At 42.0% G+C, this 20,284-nt stretch overlaps 1 pseudogene; it reads right to left on the bottom strand.

Annotated features, from left to right (window-relative positions):
• Positions 1 to 935: 935 nt before the first annotated feature.
• Positions 936 to 7,024, bottom strand: LOC124995544 (annotated as a pseudogene).
• Positions 7,025 to 20,284: the final 13,260 nt, after the last annotated feature.

Below are 20,284 nucleotides of genomic sequence, written 5' to 3'. Positions count from 1 at the left end.
ACCGTGGAGGAGACTACTTCCTGGACCTGTGTTCACCTTGGAGGAGACTACTTCCTGGACCAGTGTTCACCGTGGAGGAGACTACTTCCTGGACCATTGTTCACCGTGGAGGAGAACTACTTCCTGGACCAGTGTCCACCGTGGAGGAGACTACTTCCTGACCAGGTGTTCACCGTGGAGGAGGCTACTTCCTGGACCAGTGTTCACCGTGGAGGAGACTACTTCCTGGACCAGTGTCCACTGTGGAGGAGACTACTTCCTGGATCAGTGTCCACTGTGGAGGAGACTACTTCCTGGACCAGTGTTCACCGTGGAGGAGGAAACTTCCTGCCTCAGTCAAGGACTTTGTTGCACTTTTACTTTTTAAATTATGTCAGTAAAACATAATTAAGTTTAAATATTGACTTTTTTTTCCCCCCAGTTTTCTCTTTTCTGGTTTAAATGTAAACCTGACAAACCATAAAATAAAAACTGCACAGACCAGAATGTTTTTAGTTTTTGCTTTTTAAATTTTAAATAAACTCTCATTTATTATTTGCTATTGTACTTGAAACACCAGCGCGTACACGGCCGGTGTATGAACTGATCTCTGTGTCTTTATGGGTCTTCATATATTGCACTCACCTCTTAATAAATGTGGATTTTCTCCTGAGAGAAACGACTCCATGTCTGATCAGTGGAGGAAGACTCCACCTCTGGAAACATGTGGGTGTGTTTAACATGTGTCTCTAACAGAGACGACAGTATGGAGCTGTGATGAGTCACATGTGAGTAGATCCTACTTAAATAACCAGAGATTCAACAGCATCTGAGCACACGTACGGTATAAATGGAGGGTGGAGTTTATAATCAGAGGGTTAATGAAGCTGCTGTGACAACACTAACTTGTCCTCCTTCAGAGGCTGGTGCTGGGGGTCCTGGGAGGGGCTGGGGGGTCAGTAGATGAACTCTCCAGGGACCTCCTGCAGGGCGCTGAAGGGCTCCTCGAACTTGAAGCGTTTGGAGACGGCCTTCTGCTCGGTGGCCAGGGGCCTCCTTCTCCGAGGTGGAGCTGGACGACTGGCGGCACTGGCCCAGGGTGTAGGCCGCCACCACTATCAGCTCCTCCTCCTCCTCCTCCTCCTCCTCCTCCTCCTCCTCCCTCCTCCTCCTCGGCCGTGCTGGAGCTGCTGGGGGTTGGGGCTGCTGGAGGCCTCCTGGTCCTCCGCTGGGACGATCTCCTCCACCGTCTGGGAGTCCTGAGGCTCTGAGGGCTGGAGCCAGGGGTGTTTGAGGCACTGCTCCGCTGTGGCCCGGTCCCTGAACACACAACATACTGAAGTGATGCCTCATGTAAGTACAAATACTTTGTTACTGTACTTGGGTAGATGTTTCAGGTATCTGCACGAGAGTAAAGTACAGAAGAAGAAGAAGAAGGAGAAGAAGAAGAAGAAGAAGAAGAAGAAGAAGAAGAAGAGAGGAAGCCAAAGGAGAGTCTAGATTATTCTGTCAGAACGTTTTTCATTTTGCAACGTTTCATTAATGCAAAAAAAAATTACTTAAGTACATTTGAGAGCCTGTTTTTTTATTACTTTTACTTGAGTTTTTTCCTTACTTTTATTACTTCTATACTTCAGTACAGATACTTTTGCCTCCTCTATGTTTTTCTAGTTATAGTTCAGACTGTGAATAAGTGTTGATGTGGATGGAGGAGGACGGGGGAGGATGGGGGAGGACGGGGGAGGATAGAGGAGGACGGGGTAGGATAGAGGAGGACGGGGGAGGACAGGGGAGGAGAGAGGAGAACGGGGGAGGACGGGGGAGGATAGAGGAGGACGGGGAGGACGGGGGAGGATAGAGGAGGACGGGGAGGACGGGGAGGACGGGGGAGGACGGGGGAGGATAGAGGAGGACGGGAGGACGGGGGAGGATGGAGGAGGATGGGGGAGGACGGGGGAGGAGAGAGGAGGACGGGAGAGGATGAAGGAGGATGGGGAGGACGGGGGAGGGCGGGGAGGATAGAGGAGGATGGGGGAGGATGAAGGAGGACGGGGAGGACGGGGGAGTATAGAGGAGGACGGAAGAGGACGGAGGAGGATGGAGGAGGACGGGGAGGACGGGGGAGGATGGAGGAGGACGGGGGATGACGGGGGAGGAAGGAGAGGATGGAGGAGGACAGTGGAGGACGGGGGAGGATAGAGGAGGATGGGGGAGGACGGGGGAGGAGAGAGGAGGATGGGGGAGGACGGGGGAGGATGAAGGAGGATGGGGGAGGACGGGGGAGGACGGGGGAGGATAAGAGGAGGATGGGGGAGGATGAAGGAGGACGGGGAGACGGGGGAGTATAGAGGAGGACGGAAGAGGACGGAGGAGGATGGAGGAGGACGGGGGAGGACGGGGGAGGATGGAGGAGGACGGGGGATGACGGGGGAGAGAGGAGGGGATGGAGGAGGACAGTGGAGGACGGGGGAGGATAGAGGAGGACAAAGGGGGACGGGGGAGGAGAGAGGAGGATGGGGAGGACGGGGGAGGATGGGGAGGATGAAGGAGGACAGGGGAGGATAGAGGAGGACGTGGGAGGAGAGAGGAGGATGGGGGAGGACGGGGGAGGACGGGGGACAGGAGGACTGACTGTGGATCCTTGCGCAGCAGCATCTGGATGAAGGACAGCGCCTCCTGGTCCAGCTGCTGCAGCTCCTCCTCGTGTAGCTCACGTTGAGCTGAGAGATGTTGAGGAACGTCTCCTGTTTGTCTTCACCCAGGAACGGAGAGATTCCCGTCAGCATCAAAGTACCCAGGACACCCACACTCCTGACAACACAGAGCAGAGCAGGAATCATGTCTCTGCTGATAATCAATAAAGTCCCATCACTTCTCACTGAGACGGAGACATGATGCACACAGGAAAGATTTAGTCTGAACTAACAACTTCTTTCTTTATGCACTGACGGAGAGAAAAGAGAAACACGTCGACTCTAAGTCACTAAGCTGAGTTTATATTTACAAGAGGAACTGAAGGAGAACAATGGACTTATTCCTGAGGGATGAGGCTGACGTTTGTTTTTAAACTGATAAAAACTGGATGAACTGGTTGAAAAGATAAAAAAAGCTCTAACCTGCAACAATGAAAAGGCTACAACTCAAACAGAAATGAACCTTTAGTATTTTTGTTGCGTCTCCGTTTGTAAACCAGCTGTGTTTGTGTGCAGTTTTCTCATGTTGCGTGTTTTATCTACCACACGTTTCCAGACACAAACAGGTTCATGTACGTACCACATATCTGTTGCTGTGGTGATTGGCTCATAATCAGAATCTCAGGAGCTAAAAGATAAAAACAGAAACGTTTTCATCAAGTTATCATCAAATATCAGAGGATTCCTAAAAACTCCCTTTAAAAGTCCTAAAAGCAGGAACTCACCAACGTACTCCGGGGTTTCCCATGATCTCCTCTGAGCTCCTGTGGCTGCTGACCATCCTGGAGAGACCGAAGTCCACGATCTTAATGTCTCCCCAGAGGAGAGCTGCTGGTCAGCAGGATGTTCTGAGGCTGGAGGACAGGAGACATTAGGAGACACTTACTGTCTCTGCTCCATGTGCACACATGTCTTTCATGTCTTTAAACCCTGATCACAGCTCATTTCGTTTTTTCTGCAGGTACGTGTTCAGGTTAGTGTTTGTGTATTAAATCAACGATCTAATAAGTTTCAGACACATTTTTATGGTAACAGCTCTCATCCTGTCACAGGTTTGTTAATGTGACAACAGGTGAATAAAACACAACTAAAGCTCGTTCTTACTTTAGTCTAGCTACACATATTTATTCCTTTAACTTTAACTTTCATTCAGTGTGATGCTCATGAATAAATATCATTTAGTGTGAATTTCCAGTGGAATTCATGGGTCAGAAACATTTTTATAGCCAGCTCGTCTTTTTCACCCCCTCAAAAAGTCTCTCCCACGGTTGTTAGTGATGCACAAGTCTCACATGTCCCAGGAACAAATGGACCCACTTTCAGATTCCTAGCTCCATTATTTTTGTCTAAGATTCCCTAATTTTCCACAAATTTAAGAGCCATTTTATATGAGCCTCCCTGAGATACCTTTGATTCATGAGACGTTTTAGAGTTCAAATACAATCAAAGTACTTCAGTTTACCATGTGTGGTTGTACTTCAATATATTCTGATGAGAAGTATTTTTTATTAGGAGAAATATACCCGACATTAATGATGGTTACTAATTATAACGTTAGTGTTCAGGGTAAAGGCCTCTATCTCCCACAAGTTGAAATGGTAACTGCTGTTCCTAATTCATAAGAATAAGAATCTTATTTAAGAAGCGTCTTTCAAGTCACCCAAGGACACTTTACAGAAAGGAACAGACGAATAGAACAATAGATAGAAACATCAATGGACACAAAGGCAACAGCATTCAAACATCCAAATACAAGGAACATACAATAGCAACATTCAAGCATTGACAAAAAAGACAAAGTTCAGCATTTCAAAAACAGCATGATTTAAATACAACTTGGAGATGCAGAAGGGAGAAGCAGGGCGGTGTTGGAGTTAAGGGTGATGGAGGCAGAAAGGGATTCTTAACATGTGTTTGGAAAACAGGGAGAGAGTCAATATTACAGATGTCGGAGGGTGAAGAGTTCCAGAGCTTGGGAGCACAGTGGCTGAAAGCTCTGCTCTTACTGAATCTATCACAACAAGATTCATGGCTATAACCGGGATCTGAACCAGCCCTTCTGTAGGGAAGCTAGTGTTACTGACAAGTTCACCACCTGAATGCTAACTGCCTGTATGTTTCTGATGTGACTTATACTGCACTTATGTTTTCTAGTTTTTTTCAGACAAATCCCTTGTTGGGTTCATGCTGTATCTCCTCCAAGGAGCAGGCACAGAAAACATTAAAGTGAATTCTTGCTACACTTGGGGTTAGCCAGTCCTTTCTTTCAAACCAAGAAACACAAGATTCTGTCGTGTGTCACTTTGAGTTCTTTGAGCATCGTTTGGCCGATGTGATCCTAGTCTTTTAACTTCCAACTTTTCCTCCAAAGACATTGACGAAAATGAATTAGAAATCCAGTAATTCACCTCATTCAAGCTAACGCTGCAATATCACACCTTTATCACAGACAGTGAACTCACCACAGTCAGGATGTGTGTATTTCCTAGAAACGTTTGGAGGTCCCTGAACTACCCACTGGATCTATGTATTTACTGGTAGAAGCTCCTTACTGGATCCGTCTATTTCCTGGAAGCTTCCCACTGATTCTCTGAATGGACTCTGATAGATGTTGATGAGCTGCAGTTCCTCTAGAGGCCACCAGACGGCGCTGTCTCCTCATTTACTCTGGGAATCCCTTCATCTCCACAAATAAAGTCAGTTCACTTTGAACAAGATGATCATTTCCACTCTCCTAACATCAGACTATCTGAGCCCTGCATGTCTTCAAAGGCTCAAGGTTCTAAATTTAAAAGTAAAGTTTTAAGGTGGTATTAATATATTAAGGTGGTATTAAAGTTAGGATATTAACATGAGAAGCAGCCGACTGAACACTGGAAAGAAAACGTTCATATATTCAAGAGTTTCTAACTCAGTTTTCTACAAGAATATTTAGTTGGAAGACTCTGGGAAATCATTGACAGATTGACAACACCATCTACAGTACGTGCTTCTTCCTACTACTTTTTGAGAATCAATGATGAATCTGAATATTTAACCTGTAAAGTCTTCTGTTGAAAGTATTGAATTATTAGATACTATTATATGCAGGTCATTTGTGATGTAGACTGTTTTACTCACTTGTACTGTTGAAATAAATCAAATGAAGAATGGATGAATGAATAAAGGATCAGATCAGATTCTGCAGGTGCATTTGAATGCTTTCACCAGACAATTAAAACCGTGTTACTCACTTATAGTCTGGAGTTTGACAAAGACTAGGATGAGGGAGTTCATTTGTAGGCCTAGTATATGTTGGCCATAAGGGAGGTGGTACAGAAATCTCTGGTTTAGACTATGTGAGTTGGTGTTTGCCTTTACAGTCTGAGGTCCTCTGAAATGTTTAAGTAAAAAGTGTCTGTGTGAAAACACAGAAAATGACTTGAAGATCTATGTGAGCAGTTTCAGGTTTAGACTACGCCGTACTCATGAGCTGAAAGGTCCATTTGACAAGCACGACACAAGTTGAACATTTTCATCTGGTGACAAGGTTTGTGTTTGTTTCCACTTCCTTTGTCTTGGAAGTTCTATAAACTGGGTCTCATCTTGTGCAGAAAAAAGTTATTGATAGAAACCCGTCCACTCCAGGTTGTTAACGCAGATCTTGTCTCTCTTCTGTCAATAGGTTGAAGGAGTACTGTGAGAGGAGTCCTAAAGTCCTAAAGCATGACGAAAGGCTCAAGATGAGACAGATGAAGTTGTTCCTGTGGAGCTGTCCAGTGCTGAAGTGACCTCTCCTTGTGTTAGCCTCATGTCGGGCGTTCAGAGGAGCTGTCCAGTGCTGAAGTGACCTCTCCTCTTGTTAGCCTGATTTCAAGGGTTCAGAGGAGCTGTCCGGTGCTGAAGTGACCTCTCCTTGTGTTAGGCTCATTTCGAGGTTCAAGGGACTGTCCAGTGCTGAAGTGACCTCTCCTTGTGTTAGCCTCATTTTGAGGGTTCAGAGGAGCTGTCCAGTGCTGAAGTGACCTCTCCTTGTGTTAGCCTCATGTCGAGGGTTCAGAGGAGCTGTCCAGTGCTGAAGTGACCTCTCCCTGTGTTAGCATCATTTCGAAAGTTCAGGGGAGCTGTCCCGGTGCTGAAGCGAGTGTCTCTGGTTTGACAGTGGCACAAGCAAGTATGAGCACATTTCACCTATTTTTAGCTTCACTCCACTGGCTGCCCGTCCATTTTAGGATTTAAAATTATTTTATTTGCTTTTAAAGCCTTGAATGGCCTTGCCCCACCTTACCTTATTGAGCTGCTGCATCCCTGCACTCCCAGCCGCTCTCTCAGGTCAGCTGACCAGCTGCTCTTGTCAGTGCCTAAAGCTAGGCTTAAACTCAGGTTTCTTGGGGCATCGCTCCTTCCCAGACTCATCAGCCAAGAAAAAATCTTCCACATCAAGTTAAACCTGACAACCATCGTCATCTTAACAGCAGAGTGGTATATCCTGTGAATTGCAAACAGATAGTGATTGTTGTATATTGCACAGGGTTGTTTCACAGTACAACATAGTGATAATATTAGTAATAGTAATACAACACATTGTGGAGCCTAACAGCAGCAGGAAAGGAAACAAACCTTCTATATCGTTCCTTCACACAGCGAGGGGGAAGCAGTCTGTCACCGAAGCTTCTCCTCAGTGGTGTCCAGGTCACCCTGCAGGGTGGTGCTCATTGTCCAGCATGGATGACAGTTTAGCCAGGACTCTCCTGTCACCCACCTCCCTCACTGAGTCCAGGAGCAACACAGGGCAATCAATGAACTCACCTCACACACTGGAATGCCCTACTGTTTTTTACAGTCAGCAAAGTCACCACAGACAGTGAACACACCGTAGACACTGGTATATCCTACCTTTATCACAGATGTGTGTATTTCCTAAAACATTTAGAGGTCCCTGAACTACACACTGGATGTATTTACTGGAGAAGCAGCTCCTTACTGGATCCGTCTATTTCCTGAACACTTCCCAAAGATTTTCTAAATTGACTCTGATAGAATTTGATGAGCTGCACTCCTCTAGAGGCGCTGTCTCCTCATCCACTGGGAATCCCTTCATCTACTCTTTCCACAAACAACGTCAGTTCAGTTTAAACACCGATGATCAGTTCCACTCTACCAGTTATAATTTAATAAATTATTCTTAAATGCTGTGTTTTAACATGTTAAAATCCCCACAGACACATTTGTCCTTTGTTTTTTAGTAAATACCCTTTCCATAGTTTTCAAAAAAGGTTTCAATTTCGGGACCCAGGTTTCCATTTTTCCCACTGATTTTTTGGAATGGACCGATTTTGAGAGCTGCAGCCCTCAAAAAGGGGCCCCCCAGACGGCGCTGTTCCTACTCCACTCTGGAATTCCCTTCTTTCCACAAATAAAGTCAGTTCACTTCGAAAAATGATCAGTTCCACTCCCTAAATAATATCTGGCCCGCATGTCTTCAAAGGCCAAGGTTCTATTAAATTAAAGTTTTAAGGGTTTGTTTTAATATAAAAAAGGGGTATTAAAGTTAGGATATTAACAGAGAAGCGCACTGAACATTTGGAAAAAAACGTTTATGTTTTCAAGATTTTCAAAACCGTTTTCTACAAAATTTTTAGTTGGAAGACTCTGAAGTCATTGAACATTGAAACACCATTACAGATTGTTTTCCCCTACTACTTTTTGGGGCTCAATGAATGAATCTAAATATTTAACCTGTAGTCTTTGTGAAAGAAAATTGAAATTAATACTATTTATCAGCATTTTGTGATTAAGCTGTTTTCACTCATTGTTTTGTTGAAATATATCAAATGAATGAATGGATAGTAAATACAGGATCAGCCCCAGATTTGCAGGGTGCATTTTGGAAACGTTTCCCAGAAAATTTAAAAACCCATGTTCCCACTTATAGTCGGGGGTTTACAAAGACCAAAGGATGAGGGATTCATTTGTACATGTTTGCCATAAGGGGGGGGGTACGAAATCTTTGGTTTAGACTATTGAGTTTGGTGTTTGAATGCCCTCTCCTGTGTTTACCTTTTTTGAGGGTTCAGAGGAGCGCCCGGTGCTGAAGCGAGTGGTTTTTGGGTTTGACAGTGGCACAAGAAGTATAACATTCACCTTTTTAGTTCACCCACGGCTGTCTGTCCCATTTTAAGTTTCGTTTAAAATTATTTTTTTGCTTTTAAACCCTTTGAAGGGCCTTGCCCCACCTTACCTTATTGAGCTGCTGATCCCGCACTCCCAGCCGCTCTTCGGTCCTGACCAGCTGCTTTTGTCAGTCCAAAAGCGGTTTAAAACTCAGGGTTTTTTTTTGGGTCATCGCTCCTTCCTTGACTGTTAATATTTTGGGAGACACTTTCAGCCTGAAATACTTAACTGATCAAGCTTCACAAATAAGACCAATAAAGAAGATAAAGAGAAACTAAATTTTTCGTCATTTCACTTTTGTAGATCTTTAGATATTAAAGAATATTTCCTTCCTGTACAACAAAAAGACAAAGGCTGTTTTTGTTTCTCATCTTCAAATACCCCACAACAACATGATGTGAACAACGCGATTGAGGGAGAGCCTCTGCCCCCGCTTTGGACTTTTCTTAGCTTCATAGCCTCCCTGCAAATAGTACTCTTATTGGCTTTAGTTCACAAAATGTATTAGTTTGTTTGGATTTTTAGATGTGTCTTTGTCAACCCCAAGGGTTTTTCAGGAAAAGTGTTTTGAGACAAAATCCTGTCAATAATGGATCTGTGGAGGAACCACCTTCCTTTTCCCCTAATGCTGTTAGGGCGGCCATTAAAAACCACCAAAAGGAATCTGGGGGGTGTGCTCCCCACTACATCCCACAAAAACCACACTATCACAATCAGTATTCGAAAAACCCTTTTCTTGGAAGATAATCTGATCTGTTTTTTTACATGATTTTACAGGGAACAAAGGGGGAGAAATTATTCCTTTAAATGTCAAATTAAGTAAAATAATAAAAGAAATAAAAAAGAAAACAAAAACCAAAAACTAAATTTTCTAGTTCCAAACAAGCATAAAGAATTGTTTTCATTTAAACACAAAAAGAAAAACCCAGCAAAGAAGCGTGAAAATTGACCTAAACAGTAAAGGGAAAGGGAAAGAAAAAAGAAAAAAGATTTTTAGTGAAGAGGCCCCCTGCAGCCCACTTTTTGCTTTCATGCTTCTCTGTTCCAGCCGTTAAAATGGCCCCCCTTTTCTTTGGACCTGATGTCCCATACACCGAATAAGTAAAAATGCATGCACTAATAAATTTGTGTGTTCTTTTGACCTCCGGTTGTAGAGCTGCGTTGTTCAGCATTTTAAAAAACCTTCTGATGCTACGATACACCACTTTTAGTTGTCAATAGCTGCGAAATGTTCAGGCAACTCCAAAAAGGAGGACAAAAAAATTTGGGGACAGGACATTTAAATTCGGGGACCCCCGGTAAAAAATCCAAAAGTACGACCTGTTCTTCACATTATTTGAGTATTTAGGGTCAAAGTTTTTTTTGGTCACAAAGCCCCCAATGTTTAGAAGCGTTCACCTGACACATTTAACCAGTGACAGTAGAGGGAGGGTGGGTTAGCATTTAGCATTGAGCTAAAACTGTCCATAAATGTATTTCCCTGGAAGAACCTTCCTCTTTTCTCTGTAAGTCGACCCAAACCTTAAAAATGATCAAGGAAGCACAGCAGCGGGATCCCAAACTCGGGAAAGGAATCGTAAAGTGAACAACAATAAAGCATTTTTTATTTCTACACAGGGGAAAGGGGGTAAAACAGCTGTTAAAGTGGCTCCCAGGTCAAAGTGGGATTCTTCAGCATTCAGATGGAGAAAACAGCACGGAACAAAACCCAGAAAGAAGAGAATCGTCCAAAAGAGGTTAGCATCCAGCTGAGCAGCCTGTGCTCCCCCCTCACAGCTGACAACGGGTCGACGTCACGTTGGTATAAAGTGGCATCAGGTGCGTTTGTGTCGAGCTGTTTTCCGGGATAAGCACAGTGTGGGACCCATGTCTGTTTTATAGCTCTCAGCTTTCTGGAGTAAACCCCCCTGTCTCCATGTCACTTTTTAATTCAGTCTTATTGTTTCAGGGGGAAAGCTCCTCTAACGATCCTTTTCCCTTTCACTCAATTAAAAGCTTTCTGTTTTGTTCCATCGTCATCCTCAAAGTCTTCACTAAACACTAACCGCTGCGTTCCATCAAAAATCCACTTTTTTTTTTAAATTTCATCTTTTCAAAGATTCATTTCGGGGCATCACTCTTTTGTCCCCAGTTCAAATTTGTTTCTACAACATGTTTTTTCATTCAAGTCTTCCTCCCTTAGAATCAGATCACTCTGAAGCATTGTTGTTTCTCCTCGCTTTAGTTTGGGATACCTTCATTTTGATGCTGACCACTTTGGTTTGGGTTCCTCCAGGGCCGAGTGAAACCGTTCTCTAATGAGTCCTGAATTTAACCTGCACAGCTGATCCACCCCAAAAATATCAACACTAAAGGTGACACGTGGACTGAATAAAAATCGTGATGAAGGATGAAATGTGACTGTAAGACTGGAAGTCCTGTTAGATCTAGTTCATTCCCTTTTGAACACCCCTGCAGCCTGTCGGGATAAACGGGAGAGAAACAAACACACACTCTAGATTTGTTGAGAAATGCATGTGTTTTTTCAGAGGATGAACTTATTACAGGTTTTGTACCGCTTAGTTGTATTGATAATAAAGGGGGACAGAGGTCGTACAATAAACTTTTATTACTTTTTTCAGTTTCTTCTCAAATACAAAAATTTTATGGATGATCATGAGTCTGTTTCTGGAAAGTGAAACGTTTGTAACATGTTAGTTTTTAGACAGAATATTAATAAAAAATTCACAGTTGCCTCATTAATTGAAAAACAGTGGTAGTAATGACCCAGACAGCTCCATCTGTCACTAAAGGAAAACCACCCCCCAATTAGCAAAAATTTTAAAACACAAAAAAAAACACTACAGGATTATGATGAAAAGATGCTGCATCCCCCCCTAGTGCTGTTTCCTGAAATGACTAAAAATGTATTGTGTGTTTTATTAATGAGGTCGGATGATCTGACTTAGTACATAGTTACATAATGTGATTTAAAAAATATTTAAAACCATGAATCTTGGCCCTCGTAGGAAAAACAGAACACTCCAAAGATCGAAAAGATGAAGTTCCCTTTCAGAAGAGTCATCAATGATGATTGGAGGCTCTTCCACTGACAATTCCATTTTATTTACGGCCGCAGCAGGAACACAAAAAATCATAGCACTACCCCCACATTGATCGTGTTAAAGCATCCACACTACACACCTCCACTAAAACCCAACAAAAAAAAGTCCAATATTTTTAGATTTGACTCAGTGGATCCATAGAGCAGCAGGAGCACAAAACATTTTCTGCTGAGTGAGAAAAAACTGAAACTGGCTGCACACTGGGGAAGAATGTTTGTATGAGTTGCTCATTCTTATCAACATCACATTTATCGCAGTCAGGTCCTGCCCACACAAGCGCTGCTGCTGCTGCTTCAACCTCTGGATCATCGGGACCCCTCACCCTCTCACACCACACAACCCCCTTTTTACATCACTTCCCCCTGTAGGGGGAAAGGAGAAAGAAGAGAGGAGGTAAAGGAGTGTTTCCCTTCATCATCACATCCAGTGAAGAGCAGCGGGGACTTGAGCCCTGTTCAGACCCCAGTGGAGCAGCTGTGGGCTAGCCATTTCCTTTCAGCTTCATGTTACGGTTGGAGTGAACACACACAGACCTGCAGAGATTTAGCATCAAGTCTGTTCCTCTGCGATTTTCACTAGAAACTGTGAGAGCCCTAAAACGCTTCATTACTGAAACCAACACTTTAGTGATGGTTTTAGCTCTCCATGGAAAAAAAGATCAGCTGACTAAGAAACTCATGGTTAAAAAATGTAACCTGCTTCTGTGATGTGCAGGCTTAGTCAGACTGATCTCAGAGCTGTGATCATTTGTTGATCAGATTTGATAAATGACCCCACTGTCTCTAACATCTTGGAAGGTGTACTGGAACCCAGCTTTATTTCCTGGACCATCAACTCAAAACATGATCACAACAAGCTTGGGGCTCATCTTTTGGGCTAAAGTTGTCTCTCTCTCTGTTTTTCTGTCCAATCCGAACCCTGTCTCCATTTCCTCTAAAAGTTCACTGGGAAGCTGCATTTTACGGAAACACGGGTCTTTGATACAAAACTGTGTTGGGACGATACTGATGAAACACAGGGAGACTGGAACCTCTACTCACCTCAAGTCTCCAGTTTATAGTCTGGACTCTCCACAAAGATCAAGAACCTGCTTCCACTGAATACTTCAGGTTGTTTCCTCTCACTCCGATGTTTCAGGGGGAGGGGGGGGGGACTTCAGAGCTGAGACCAAGAATCACAGCTGATCCTGACAAACTGCAGCTGTTCAATCTGAATAAAAAATAAAAGATGTAGTTTAAAATCTTCTCCATGTCTGAGTGTTTTGTCCTTGTGTTATTGTGGATCCCCATCAGTCTTCTCCGACAGTAAATGTGCAGTGTGGGGTGTGTGAGCCCTTTCCCAGCAGCTTTTTGGGTTCAGAGAATGGCTGATACATGATCAAGGGGTTTTGACCCCAAAATGAAATGTGAGTAAAAGATAAAAGAAACAGCAGGAAGCCAGCCAAAAAAACACCCTCAAACACCGATCTAACAATGATCTCATCTGTTGTTTGAGCGGAATGAAGCATCAACATTATATTATACAAAATATTAGGTCGCTTTTAGTCTCTCAATCTGCTTTTTTTTTTGAGCTGAATCTTGTTTTTATGTGGGGAAAACACTGGATATTTTTTTGTCCGGGTTTGAGCTAAGGTGTGGAGAAAGTTATCTCTCATTAAAACACAACCGCCTTTTAGATACTTTTCCTGCACTTTTTTAAATCCCTTTTAGGAGGTTTTGAATATTTGAACTTCTTCCTTCAGACAGGGTTTTCCCCCAAGTGCTTTTAAAAAACAGCCTTTGGGTAGGCCCTTCTGAAGGGGAATCTTTTAGACATGTGATGCTAATAATTACAGGCCGTGGTCTATCTGACATTTTTAAGTCCTTTTACAGAAAGTGTTTTTTAACCCAGTTGAAGTTTTTAAAAAACCACATTTTATGAAACTTTTCATTTTGGGGTTTTTGGGAAAATCACAGAAAGTGAGCTTTCCGATGAAGGTTTTAAATGAACGGGGAAAAGGGAAAACACACCCACACACCCCACCACACCCACACACACACACACACACACCACACACACACACACACACAACACACACCAAAACCCCTTGATCCCCAAAAGGGATTTTTGATCTTTTTTTGTCTGTTTTTTTCTGCTTGAGAATTAACTTTTACTTCATGATGAAATTAATTGGTTGAATTTAGTTGAATTGCTTATTGATAAATATTTAACTTGAATATCTGAGGATTGAAGCTGAAATCAGCCCTTTTATATTTAAAAGAAACTTTAAACCCCTGAATGAATGTTTTTTTTTTTCCCTTGTGCCATTTTTGTAGGGAGGGAAAACGGGGTCTTTTTTGCTTCCCAATTATCTTCATCATAAAAAACTGAAATTTGTTCTGACAGTGTGAAATCCGTCGGGCCCCCATCTTCAATTTTTTGTTGTTTGGAGGGGGATCTTTTCGTTTCAGGGCCCCACTTTATGGACCAGCCTGCTGGAGGACCAGGGCTGCAGAGGTTGAATTTTTAAAAAAGAATCAAGACGAAGTTTTTTAAATCTTAGCATTTAGTCAAAAAGTCTATTTTACTTGTTTTAATAGCTGCACTAACACTCTACTTATTTAAATTTATTTTGGATCTATCCACAAATTTTTATTTATTATATTTGCTTTTACTTTTTTAATTGTATTTATTTAGTTTTTAATTTTATTTTGTTGTTTTTAATCTTTAATTCCAGCTCTATGTTTCCCCGGGGGGGGGAAAGAAAACTGGGGTTGGGTGTGTCTGTGGTGTGTGGGGGTTGTTTTTGTGGTTTGTGTTGTTTGTGGTGGGGGAAATAAGTTGGTTTGATTTGATTTAACAGTTATTGAAATGAGTTTTCTTCTTTTGAGGAACAAAAAGTTGTGGATAAAGAAAATTTAAGATTCAGTGGTGATTAAAAAAATTCAACTACAACAAACAAAAGTGAATGACCTCAGATTTCCCCAGTCCAGTCTGGACTCTCCAAAAACACCAGCTGCTTCATCCTGAATCCTTCAGGTTGTTGTTATCAGGTCCAGATGTTTAATGGGAGGGGTTGGACTTCAAGCTGAGACCAGAAATCCAGCTGATCTCTGACAAACGCATCTCCACAACCTAAAAAAAGATAAAAGATTTAGTTTAAAAATTCCTCTCCATGTCGGGGTGATTTTGTCCTTGTGTTAATTGTATTCCATCCTGTTTTTACAGACAGTTATGTGACAGTTGAGGGTGTGGCCCCTTTCCCAGCAGCGTGTTCAGAGAGAATGGGACTGATAATGGATCACAGCAGTTTTGACTCCAAATGAAATGTGAGTAAAATGATGATGAAACAGCAGGAAGCTCAGACCAAACCCTCCCCGAACACATGATCTATCTGTGTGTGTTGGCGGGGAATGAAGCATCAACATTATCTTATCAAAAGATTAGGTCAGCTTTTAGCAATCTCAATCTGTTTTATTGCACTGAATCTATGTTTTTAGTGAGGAAACACTGGATAGTTTTGCCCGGTTAGCAAAAAGGTGGGAGAAAGTTATCTCTCTTTTAAAAGCAGAACCTGCCTTTTAGATCTATTCCTGCCCCCTTTTTTTAAATCCGTTTTAGCTGAGGATGTTTTGAATTTTTGAACTTTTCTTTTCAAAAGGGATTTTCCCCAATGTTTTTAAAACGCCTTGGTCAGGCCCTTCGAAGAGAATCATTTAAACTGTGATGCTCAAAAAATTCAGGCCAGTGTCTAATCTGACATTTTTTAAGTCCATTTTACAGAAAGGGGTTTTTAAACCATTGAATGATTTTATGAAAACCACATTTTGTATAAAAACTTTTCATTTTGGGTTTTTTGGAAAAATCACAGAACTGAGACTTTCCGGTGAAGGTTTTTTTAAATGAACTGGACAAGGAGAAACTCCTGTCCTGGTTCTAAGGATTGAGTGCAGCTTTGAAACAGTAGATGACAATTTTTCTTTTAAGCAACGCAAAACATGAGAGTCTCTCATGTAAGGTTTTTAAAAACCCTTCCTCACTGGCAGACAATGTTATGAGTCTAAGAAAAACACCCCTTTTGTGAAAAATCCAAACTGGATGGTGGTGTCCCCCAAGGCTCAATCTGAGGTCCAAAATTTTTTAATTTGTCATGGCTACTTGGGGGAGTCATCGGGAGATGTACACAGCTGATATGCCGTGTTTCTGATGACCCAGGACTGATTGATGCCCTTTTTAAATGTTTTTTTAGATTTTAAAGACGGGGATGCAGAGAAGTTCCCTACAGCCAACCGGACAGAAGTCAGTTTTAGTTAGGGGGTCCGGAGGCTCAGAGAGCAAAAGTTTTCCCAAAATTACAACAATGTTATGTTTCCCTGAAAGGGTAAAAACCGGGGGTTTATTATTGACTCTGGCTTGGTTTTATCCCCCAAATAAAAACATATAAAAAGGGGATTTTAGCAGCTCAAAAACACAGCCAGAGTCCCCCGTTCTCTCTGGTAAAACACAGAGACCTATGTTTTTTATCTCCAGTCTATTGACATTTGTATGCTCCCTTTCGGTCCCCCAAAAAAACCAAAAAACCCTTTTTAAAACTACTTGAAACCAGCAGCACGTGTGGGCTGACGAAGACCAAAAAAGAGAGAGAACATATAAAAACCAGTTTTAAGATGCTGCTTGGCCCCCTGGTGTGTTTCAGGACCCATTTTAAGGTTCTTTTTTTGGTTTCAAAAATGTTGAAGGTTTTGGGTCCCCCATATTTATCACCCTTTGCAGCCCTGAGCTCCCTGGTAGGGCGTTTTAGGGGTTCCTAGTCAAAAAAAGAAGTAGGGAGGGCACTTTTCAGTTTCAGGCCCACGCCCTATGACCAGCCGTGGAGGCCTCAGGGGCAAGGGTTGAGGGTTGGGGTTTGGACTGTCTGTGATGGTTTTTCCCTCACTGGCCACTGTGTAAACCATTTACTCATTTATCTGTGCCTTTCTATCCAGACCCCTTTGTGTGTGTGTGTGTGTGTGTGTGTGGTTGTGTGTGGGGGAAGGGGGAAAGGGTTCTTCGGTTTTTTTAAATTTTTGTTAGTTCTACGGTAAAAACCCTTTGGGGTTTGTAATTCATTTGTATGAAAGGTGCTATATAAATAAAGGGGGTTTGATTTGATTTATACAGTTATTGAAATGGTTTTCTTCATTTGAGGAACAAAAAATTTTGGGGGATGAAGATAAGAGATTGATTTGGTGTTTAAAAAATATCGATCACAACATAAAGACTGAACGACCTCAGGTCTCCAGTCACAGTCGGGACTCCCCAGAAAACCCACACAGCTCTTCACTCCTGAATCCTTCAGGTTTTTGTTGTCACTCAGGTCCAAAGTTCAGATGGGGGGGTTTGGACTTCGGGGCGAGGCCACATAATAACAGCTGATCTCAAAAAATGCAGGTTTTTCAATTAAATAAAGAATAAAATTGAGTTAAAAAAAGTTCCCCTTTTAAAATCTGTTCGGGAAGCTGAAGAAGGTTCAAAAATGAACAATTTAAATTTTACATTTTAAAAAGATTTTTGTTCTTTAAAAGTGAACTATTTAAATTGTGGTTCGATGAACAAAGACATTTAAAGAAAAAACTGATTTGGATATATAAAAAAACATGTTTTTTGTTGGTCTTCCTTTTAATTTTGAAAAAGTCTAAGGTGGAAATAAAGAGTGTCAGATTTTCAGATAAAACACCAGTGAGGTTTTTCTTCTTCTATAATTTTAAAATGGGGGAGCAAAACAGGCTCTGCCACAGTCATGGACTAAACCACAGAAGAAGAAACCAGACTTTCCCATGAAGATCCTCAGTGGGGATCAGTAGAAACAGCCTAGTCACCACAACTTTTACCATCATATTCACTCAGCACACAAAGAAAAAACGGAGTCTGACCTAGAGTCTCCAGCATAGTCTGGCCCTTTTCAAAAAGATCAAAAGGGGTTCACATCTGAATTCTTCGGGTTGTTGTTACTAGTCCAGATTTTTACTCGCAGGGGTTGGCCCTTCAAGCTGAAAGAGAATAAAAGTGATCTTTGAAACACGGAGTCGTTCAGTCTGAAAAAAGAAAAAGATGTATTAAAAACGTTCCTGCTTAGAATCATGAGTCTCATCATGTGTTCGAGCTTGTGACAGGTCACAGGGAAAAAAAGAATGGAAAGTATTCGTAGGCAAAAAAATGAAAGATAGGAAAAACAGCGGTTCTCTTAACTTTTGAGGAAACTTTTTCCCCCCGTATAGGGAGGGGTAGGGGTAGGGTGGTCTTTGTATTTTGTGGAGAACGGGAGACCAGAAAAGAACCATGGAAGTGTGGACCGTAACGAGGACCTGAAAAAAGCAGCTTACCGGTTAGCCGGAAAAAAAAAATACAGACCCCCCTTAAGAAAGACACTGGTTTGGCGGAGTACGGGGATAATACTGGGGAGGGTTCCGGGGGGTCTCAAACCCCCCCAACCCGCCGACGCTTGGCGTGCAGAGAAAAGGGAGCAGACGGAGAAAGCCTTTCCCTGAGGGGTTTTCGGTCCGTCTAGACCGGGTGAATCTAAGCCTTTTGTAATTTTTTTGTGTGGTTTTTCCATTACGATCGATCGCAATTTTTTTAACCAACATTTTTTTAATTTTTTTCCAAAACCCAAACAAAAAAAACAATACATTAAAATAAACTACATGTTTTTGAACAAACTGCCTAACCACCCCCCCCCCCATCAGCTTATTCCAAAACTGGGTTTTGGAATCAGGTCTATAGTTAGACCATTCTAGTTGATTGAAAGGGGAAAAAGAAAAAACTAAAACAAAACTTTGCAATCTTGGGTACTGCAAATGCCTTACATTCCCCCGGCTCTTCCTCATATGTGACAAATCTCTCTGGATACGTAGCCCATAAAGGGGTCCCAGATCTGCGGAAATGATGTAGTGATGTTTTTTTTGTAAAAGAAAATTTTTTCTAAGGGGGAGTTGTAGTAGCTCGAAACCACCTGCCTTTTCACTTGGGCTTCTATTTTTTTTCAAGAGAGGGCGTTACCCTCTTTTCCATTAACAACTTAGGTCTACAAACATTCGTGGTTTTTTTTAATTTAATTTTTTGGGTACGACATTTATATAAAACACTGTGGGGCAAAAGGGTATTTGAATCTGTAAAAGTTTTCATACATTCTTTAAATTTTTTGCCGAAGTTGTGTATTTCTGTACATTGCCAAAAAACAGGGAAAAGGACCCTTTCCTTCCACATTTTTAAAACAAATTTAGGTACGGGGCGTTAAAAATTTAAGGTTTTCTGGGGTGATACACTTCGCATCAACCAGTTGTATTTTAGTAATTTCAGGCGAGTGTTATGGGTTTCCATTGTGCTTTTGAGCATGCCTCCTCCCACTTTTCATTGGGGAAAAAACCTCCTTAGACCCCGCTCCACGCCCCCCCGCCCTTCCCGCACAATTCCTGACTTCCCCACGAGGCATTTGTAAATTTTTGGATATTAAACCGCCCCCAAAAGAATTTATTTCATTAAAGTTTCTATAGCAACATTTCAGGATTTTAATGATTTTGCTGTGTTTCATCAAATTTCTTAACGTAGGTATTTAAAAAAAAATGGTTGTGGGCTATGTTAAATTTATCAACCCTTTCTCAAACGTCATCATCACCCTTTTGAGAGTTGTAAGGTCTTATTTTTCCAGCCCCTTCGTACCAAAAATTGAAACCCCATCTATTTACCTGAGGGAGGGGGTTATTTCCCCCCCAAATTGGGGTGAAAACAGAGGGTGTTTCTTTCAAATATTTCCTAATTTGATGCCAAACTTCAATATATTTTTTAATAGGGTTTTGTATCCTTTTTAAGGGTTTTTTGTGTTTGCCCCGGGGTACAGGTATATTGGGGGGGGAAAACTTAGTGGGGGTTTTTAAATCTACATTTATTTAAATAATCGGGCCCAAATTCTACATTTGTTATTCTTTGCCCCCGGGTTTTTTCAAAAAGTAATTAGTGCTCCCCTTGAAGAGTTGGGTGGGTCCATCATGGGAAGATTCCCCTTAAACATTTTTTAAAATGCTGGCATCTCCTGTTTGAAAAATTTTATAAACTTCAATGGGGATCCCATCTGGCCCCCGGTTTTTCCCCTTTGATTCTGTCAGTAGCCAAGAAGTTCCACAAGGGTTTTATCTTTCTCTAGTTTCCCTTTTAAATTTCCTGATATCTTGGGAATGTGGATGGTGTCCGGAAATGATTCATTTTTAGATCATTGAGACCATTTTTTTTAGCTATAAAACTTTTCAAATTTTTATTTGAAGTTTTCGTTCATTTAAAACGGGGTCAACAATATTTTCATTTTTTATGGTTTAGTATGAGGTAAAAAAGTCTTTCATTTTG

Source organism: Mugil cephalus, chromosome 18 (genome assembly GCF_022458985.1).
Source record: "Mugil cephalus isolate CIBA_MC_2020 chromosome 18, CIBA_Mcephalus_1.1, whole genome shotgun sequence".
In the NCBI taxonomy this organism is placed as follows: domain Eukaryota; kingdom Metazoa; phylum Chordata; class Actinopteri; order Mugiliformes; family Mugilidae; genus Mugil; species Mugil cephalus.
Note: the sequence above shows the minus strand (reverse complement) of the source record. Positions and strands in the feature narration are given on the sequence as shown.